Source organism: Lolium rigidum, chromosome 7 (assembly GCF_022539505.1).
Source record: "Lolium rigidum isolate FL_2022 chromosome 7, APGP_CSIRO_Lrig_0.1, whole genome shotgun sequence".
Taxonomy (NCBI): Eukaryota; Viridiplantae; Streptophyta; class Magnoliopsida; order Poales; family Poaceae; genus Lolium; species Lolium rigidum.
Window position 1 is genome coordinate 309,018,082 of NC_061514.1, and position 9,077 is coordinate 309,027,158.

A 9,077-nucleotide genomic window follows, 5' to 3' on the forward strand; every position below is an offset into this window, starting at 1 on the left:
TGTGAACCTCAACTTCCCTTTATGATAACTCTGTATTTAACGTGTGAAAAACATTCCTGTTACTGCATGTCTACCTTTCCATGTACTTTTGATTGTAGTATGGTTGTACTTCATGCTAAAGCAATCTGTACTTTCCATCCATATTATTGCAGGAAGGCAATAAATTCCCAGGAGGATATTAGGGACGACATTAATAAGCTTCTGTCTTACTTTGGAGAGATGAAAGCTTGCAACAAAGAGTTTTTCTTCGATTTTCAGCTTGATGATGACAACCGTATAAAGAATATATTTTGGGCTCCTGCAAGCTGTAGGGGATCATACGAGGATTTTGGGGATTGCATAACATTTGATACAACATACAAAACAAACAGACACAGCATGCCCCTCGGTGTCATTGTCGGAGTAAACCATCACCTGCAGTCCACTATTTTTGCTTGTGCTCTTGTCAGGGATGAAAGTGAAGACTCATTTTATTGGCTGTTCAGAACGTTCTTAAGGTGCATGAATGGGAAGCAGCCCACAATAATTTTAACAGGTCTGTTTACGCACATTCTTTTGCATATTTCTGTGAGAACATATAGCATAGTAAATAATATACATCTGAACCGAAATTCAAATTTGCCTGCTTCACTTATGTACTGATTTCTAGACACCTTCTTTTTATTTACAGACCAATGCCCGTCCATGGCACAAGCAATCCCTCGTGTTTTCTTTAAAACACTGCATAAACTATGCCGATGGAATATGATGAAAAAATTCCACCTACACTTGTCGAGTCTGTACAAGAAGTATTTGACCTTCAAGGCTGAGTTTACAAGCAATCCTGAATTGGCCACTCATGCCTACAGAATTTGAACACGCTTGGCGAAATCTACTTGACAAATACAATCTGCACGATGATCCCATGATGTTGCAGCTCTGGGAAATCAGGGAGGAGTGGATCTCAGCCTATTTCAAGAACGTCTTCTGCGCAAGAATGACATCTACTCGCCTCGTAAAGCATGAATGCATCCCTAAAGCGTAGTCTCGTTAAATGAGAAGCTCGATCTGAACCGTTTTGCGTAACAAGTTACCAAACTAATATTCCAAAGGAGACAAAGCAGTAAAATTTAAAGACATATGCAATACAGGTACTTCATTTAAAAAACATTTACTACACATCTTGTGCTTCGTGTTAGCATTCTTGTTATCTTTTCTTCATAAAAGATTAAAAATGTGTTGTGTCCTCTTTTCAGTCAAAAACAAATAAGAGAACCCATTATGGATTTGAGCATCAATTCCAGCAACTTTATACGAAGACTGTTTTCAAAGAGTTGCAGGCTCTGCTGAAGAAAAGCACACTCTTCCGCATAAAACCAAACCCAGACTACCCTGAACTTGATGAGTACAATTATCTGGTGACCTATCACCAACCAACGACCGACTTTTCTTGGTCAAACCATCAGTTCAGAGTACTTGCAGATCCTATTGGAGGCGAATACAGGTGTGAGTGTCTCCTATGGGAACACACAGGTACAAAAAACATTATAAAAAAAACAAAAAAAAATTGTACTTCTGTTACCTAGTGACTTAAACTTCTGTTTCACCCATACTTGCACTTCTTACCATTTCTAATGGATTGAAACTTCATTTTATTACAACAACACTATTCTGCCTACATGTTTTATGCCTGCTGGACCACCAGAGGGTTGATAGCATTCCAGTCAGTTACATACTAAGGAGGTACACTAATGGAGCGCGACATAGAGGAAATTTTGATAGGAGAGATTACAAGACACAAGCTTCTGATGGAACCTCGTATCTGTACCAGCAGAATGAAGTACTACAGCTGGCTATGAAAGTTGTTAGGAAAGCAACATGCTCAGAAGAACAGCGGGCAAGAGCAAAAGTTGGTCTGCAGTCACTGTATGACGAACTTGATGCAATGGGTTCGTCAACACCAGATAATGATGAAGATGGTTCAGGCCAGTGCCCAGATATTGATGAGTTTGAGCCTGAAGAAACTCACTTTTGGACAAAAAACCAACAGACATATCCTGATTGTCCTAACCAGCAAGATGATCAGCCTGACAACGATGGTAACAGTATGCCGCAGAGGGTTATACTACCACCACCTAAGTCCAAAACTAAAGGAAGCAGGAATAAGGAACCTGGTGGCTCTAAACCTCCAGGAGCTATGAAGAAAAAGGTGCATAAGACTGTGAAGAGGGAAGGGAAGAACACTTGCAGTATATGCAAGCTGAAAGCGGGACACAACTCTAGATCTTGTCCAAAAGATCCTAGAGTAATGAAACAACTTGCTATATGTAAAATAAAAGCTCCAAGAAGAAAAATGTGTTCAGGGTGTAAAAAATATGGAACTGGCCACAACTCTCTTACTTGCCCTGTGAAAAATGGCTTGAACCTAAAGGGAAAATCGAAGAAGAAAGTGCTAACAAGAACAAAACCAAAAAAGAAGGAGAAAGAAGACGAAGGAGAAGAGGAAGAAGAAGAGAACGAGGAAGAGGAAGAGGAACAAGATGAAGAAGAAGAGGATGATGAGGGAGAGGAAGAAGAAGTAGAAGAAGAAGAAGAAGAAGAAGAAGAAGGTGATGATGACAAAGCGGAAGACGGGGATGAAGGAAATGAACCAATGCCACCAACACTAAGAAGGAGCACCAGAAATAAGTTAGCATAAAAAACAGAAATAAATTACAATATTGTAATTAAGTTTACTTCCCATTCAGTAGTCATCTGTAAAAATGGAAAAATGATCTTGGTTTACTCCATTCAGTAATTTGTTTACTACTATCAAAAGTCTTTACATCAGCAACATCAGCAAAAACAGTAAGATAAAAACTAGGATGTACGACATACATTGATATGAAGTACGAGGTTACTCAAATAGGAAGTTCGTAGTGTGTTAAAAATTACAAAAAATATACAACAAAAATTAAGACCTGGGTAAGCCCGAGACATCAAGTTCTAGCATGAATTATATAAGAAATTACAAAGCTGACATCGAATGGCTGTACAACACGGAAAATTTGATATACGAAGTACACTAATTTATCTTACAGGTAACAAAACAAAAGGGAAATTCATGGATGAACGACAAAGGAAGTACAAAATAAATGCGAAAGGAAGTACAAGATTGAACGCAAAAGAAGTACAAGTCCCACCCCCGCAAAAAAACTGCACACATACCGGCATGCTTACTGGGCCAGAAAGCCCGACTGGGCCGTTAACTGGCCTGTCAGTTAAAGAAGTACATCCTCAAAACAAAACAAAAGACCAGCAAAAAAAACATATCACACAAGATAGGAAGTATATAACTCAAGTACAAGTAAGTACAAGCTTAATTTAGACGAATAAAAAGAAAGAATTGTATATATATAACAGATGGATCTGCATGAATACAAGTAAGTACAACAAGTTTACATTCTTGAAACTCCATTAAGAAGTTCATATCATAGCTTTCGTTTTGTAGGGGATACAGAGGAGGATTAAGAAAAAATAGAAGACGACCATGAAGTACAAGAGTAAAAACAAAAGAAGTACAACTGGAAAAACACAAAAGTACTAGCTTCGAATCTTCAACTACAGAAAAAAATACATATCGCAAATTATGATATGGGAAAATACAGAAGAAGTACAAAACTAAAATCTGCAGGAAGTACAACACTTCACTCGAAAAAAAAACACAAAGGCTAATTGAAAAAAGGAACAACAAAGATATGTATTGTAAGAAGTACAGGATAACATCGATCAAACAAGACAAGCTTACTCGCACCAAGTACATGAATGATTAGTATGAAGTACACTAATGTTCCAAGTACAAAATGAAAAATACCGATGTTCCAATAGGTCAAACTATATTAAATTACAAATATGAATATCAAATTCAAATTATATACGAATATGAAAATTATGTTCCTATGACATCTGGCTAAGCATCATAATAAGCTCTTCTCCTTGGGTAGACAACACAAAATGTGGAGAAAGGCATTGAATTTCCACTAGCAGATCATGTAGAGGAACCTTGTTGTTGACATGGAACACAGTTGAGTACAAGTACTCTGCCTTCCAACCATCAACGCGAGGCTGCATAAAATAAACAGAAAAAGCAAGAATTATGAAAAGAAAAATACAGAAATATAAGAAAAATTACTTCATCTATGAAGATAAAAACATACATCATCATCTGCAATGTCCAGAACGACTTGGTCACCGTCAAAAGAAGATGCAAACTTCAAACAGTAGTAGCCACATTGGTTGAAACCCTGCTTGGGGACGTGCACGTAGTTCGGCTTCTTTGAAACATTGTTCCAATTGGGATGACCACTTTTGGCATAATGTTGTTTGCCATAAACTCCTTCCATGACTAAGGTCAACCTTCGAGCCTGTTTTAACATTGAAATAAAAAAGGAATGACATTAAGCAAAGGGATATTTAGCCTAAAAAAACTGTCAGAAAATAAAGCAGAAAATTATTAGAACATACAATCTCCTTGACATCTGCAGCATGGAACGAAGAGATGTCATTTATAGTCTATCTCTTTTTATATATGGAAAGTCAAGAAATTCTCATCGAAACATCGAGAAATTGTGCATATAGAAAACTCTAAAGAAAGAAAAAAAGGAGACCCATGCCATGATTTTAAAATCTTTTCTATTTAGTAGTCTAAGTTTCTCGATGAGGATAATTAATTCGGTCGTTGTGGTCGGACTCTATTATGGATTTATGACCACATTCTCCATAGGTCCCTCTTAGATCTTCTTTCTCCAATCTTGGATTAGGGAAGAAGGAGATATTCGCGACTACTGGTGGGGTTTCATTATGGGGCAGCTGGCTACTCCAATCAAACGAATCGAGAACATCAAAGGTTGCACGATACTTGTTCATGACATACAAGACATGATGCTTCTGTTGTGAACCAGGCATCGTCTTACAGTAGGGCATGATGATCTGTTATTAAAAAGTACATCAAAAATAAAATAAACATGTGCACAAGTGATAAAAATACAAATAAAAAGGAAGAACATAGTTAAAACTCAGCAGAAGTGCGGCAGGTGTTAGGGCATCAAAGTTTTTATTGAATGTATTACCAGTATTTGCAGTCAAGAGATTCTCTCACTGGTTTCAAATAGTCATGGAAACTCTGCACAGCCCTTACAACATCAAAGTTGTTGCTCACAGTCATGCCGTCCATTTCTAGCAAATACTACACAAAAAAGATTATAGTTAAAAATGTTATGACTATTCAACAAATAACAACTAGCTTATAAAAGAAAGAAGAGAAACTATATTATTCACCGTAAGAAAGTAGGGAGACAATAGGACACGCGTTCCAGAAGCAAAGACATGATTCTGGGTGGGATCTTCCTTCCACTGGGAGATAATAAAGCTCATCATTTCACCCTCTAACTCCCCAAGATCTCCAAAGGCCTTAGCCAATTCTTTGCCGGTAAATAATGATTCAATATCATCGCCAAACGTATCCTTCCCATGGACAAATCTACAGTAATTGACGCTATATAGACACAAAAAACAAAATCATTACAGAGGGGAAAAAACAGGTCCAAAAAAGAAAGAAAAAGTTCAGGAAAAAACATATACGTTCCATATTTTTCGACTCCATGCTTGCTCAGCATGAAGTCCTTAAGCAGCCTTGCATTTTTATGGTGATTGAACTCACCAGGCTTTAAAATCTCTACAGGTCCACTCCACTTCTTGGGTCTTCTTGGAGCCCTCTTTGTAGTCGTGATATTAGCCGAGTCGACCAAAGGATCCTTTCTCTTCTTAACAGAGTAAGTACCTTTCCGCACCTAGTATTTGGGGTAACAAAGTCATCATCGGAGGATATAACTTCAGCATCCACAATCTGTCTTTTCAATAACAAGTAGCCTTCCCAAGAACATCAGCCAGCCTTATTCTTTAGAGAATCAAAGGATTTGTTGTCAGCTTCTCTTCACGTAATCATCATCTTGACTATCGATGTTAACGACATCGCCTTCGTGGACGAAGGTCTGAGTCTGGGTATCGAAAAGACAGAAATTCTCTTCATCAAGATCAAGAGATTCACCTGCAACAAAAATCAGTTGTAAACTTTTAAAAAAATGTATCTGACACTTATTAAAAATTAACTTTGCATGCAAAAAAAGAAGAAAATATAGGAAGTACAGGAAAATACTGTAAAAGATAGGGAAGTACAAGAAGATTAAACGAGAAGTACAATAGACATATATTAGAAGTACAGAAGGTAGAAAAGGGAAGTACATGTAGGAACCCTACATGAAAAAAGAAACGAACAGGTGAAGAACATGATATGCAAAAAAAAAGTACTAACGTGGGTGATACCCAAACAAACCCACGAGATCCACATCAAAAATTCCACACGTCGACCAGCTAAAGAGCATTGTTTTCTTTATGTTAGGAATGTCCTTGCATGTAAATTCTGTAAGCGACCTACCATTCCAAGACCCAACGGTATGTAACATAAAGAAACCACAGTCCCGACTGCGGAAAAAACAAGATACATCATGACAAGAAAGAACAAAAACATGAAATAAAGGACATATAAATGATGTGCAAAAATTATAGATTAAAAAATAACACATGTCTCACCCATTGTCCTGCTGCGGTGTACACAAGTACTCTGTCTTCAAGTCATCAATAGTAAGTGGACTAAGAGGGTCTTGCATGTCCTGGGAAGCATCTGCCCAAAGCTGCTTTATATTCTTCGTCATCTTGTTGAACATGAACCATCCAGTAGGATCTTTGCATGTATACAAAGATCAATATACTGGAAAGATCTATCCCTCAGATTCAGCGTAACCACAGCGTAATGTCCAACCTCGTCTCTAGATTTTGGAGGATCAAAAGTTGGAAAAACCAACCTGTAAAAATGGACAATTAATATATAAGAAAGGCATCAGGCAGTAAAATTTATATTATACAAAACAAATTTAAAAAGTTTACTCACAATATCATGCCTGTGCATACGCTCAAGTCCAGTTTCGAGAAACCAAGACCTCACATTTTTGTCAAAGGATCCGTTCCATATCTTACGCTGAAATGTAAGTAACAGACTTCAAAAACCAGGGAAAAAAAAGATAGGTAAGTAACAAAACTACATCATAAATGTCTACAACTTACACAAACCCAGAAAGGAACAATAAGCTTGCTGGTGCCCTTGTATTTCTCCCTCATTAGGTGAATACCAATTTCGGCTACAGTACTTGATAGCATCCCACGCAGGTTAAAGGATTCTGAAACATCCTCAACAGTAGCTTCGCAAAATTTATTATGAAACATCACCTTATTCCTGAAAAAATAATAATAAAATAATATTTAATTAAAAATGTCAATATGAGAAAGAGTTGCCATAAGAATTGTTGCATAAAAAAATAATATCAACTTACGCTACTTCATCTCTGCTTTTTTACTTTTGTAACAGTATAAAAAAACTTGTCAATACTTTCTCGAAATTTTGCAGAATAATTGCGGTACTGAGAGGCTGCAGAAACAAAAGAAATTAAAAAATCACGACCTTAAAAAGAATAAACATAAAATGATATGATTTAAAGATTATAAAAAAAATACAGGTTGAAGTGCACAGACTAGAGAAGTACAGGACTACACAGCAAAGAAGTGCGGGTCCATGTGCAAAGAAGTACAGGCTGAAAAAAGTAGAACTAAGTGTACCCAACTACCTAAGTTGTGGGAAGTACAAACACAATTGCCAGGGAAGTACAGGAGCAGAAAATTCATGACTATATATCTGCAAAGCTGCACTCTTTTTCGTGCAAAAGGATGTACATGTAAGGAAGTACAAGCAAGGTAAACAGAAAAGTACATGTAACGTCAAGGTAAAAACAGAAAGTGAAACAGGAAGTACAAGCAGATCTGCACACTTCTTTTCTATGATTCCAGAACACAAACTTAATAGAAAAAAGAAACTGAATTTTTATTTTACAACCCAGGTCCGAGAACAAGAACATACATAATCTAACGATATTTTGTTCAAGGTAGTTTACATTTCCCACATCCCCAACACTTCCAAAGCACACCACACAAAAGCAACAAACAAAGCAAATCAAACTACCAAACCATGAACTTTACGAGGTCTTGCCTAATTCTTGAGATGTCGAAGCTGGCTCCTCAGTTTGTTCAGCAGCATTGTCCTCCTGCCTAGAAGGGCAGCGACAAAATAAAGTGCTTGCTGGCACAAGTTGCGAAACCAAAGGTGAAGGCTCTCGGTCAGGAGCAACAGCAGAAGGGGGCGCGTCAACTTTATAAGTATCTGCTTCAGCATTAAGAGTAGCAGTGACAACATCACTCTTGGTAACTTCAGGAATAAAAGGAGCAATGGTAACATCAGTTGTAGCAGGAGCATGGACAGAACCAGTATTAAGACCTTCACCAGTATGAGGAGACTTAACACCATCAGGAGCTTCCTGCCCATCAAAAGTTTCAGCACCGTCCTTGCCGCACTAGCAGATCATCCATGGCATCCACAAAATTGTCCTTGTCATCCTGACGTACATCCGTAACAGTATTCTCAGCCTCCAAATCATCACATGGAGGAGTATCAGCAGCAGGCAAATCTTCATTAGTAGTAGCCTGCATAAAAATAAAATAGAAATAAAGTCATTACAAAAAAAATTGAAAAAAGAAAGCATAAGACAAACATAAAGAAAAAAAGTTCAGCTTTGCATCTAAAAAGAAGATGAAAATAAAAATACAGAAAATCTCACATCTCCAAGAGATGAACCGGAAGCATCGGCGACAGTAGGAGTACGGGGACGCACAGCAGCACAATCAGGTACAGGGGGGAAACCAGCTGCAGCTGCAGCGGAAGAAGCAGCTGCAATAGCTGCATCAGCATCATTCATGGCCTTCAAATATGCCTCAGCTTTTTCCTCATATGGTTTGCAACGAGCATCCTGGGATGCCTTGAACAGGCACAAACTCTGGCGCATGTGAACAATGCTAGTCTGAAAGTGCACAATGTTTGCAGCCTCCAAATCAAGGGTATCCTTTGCTGCAACTTCATTAAAACAAAGTTCAGGAGGCAAGAAGCCAGCAGTGTAGCT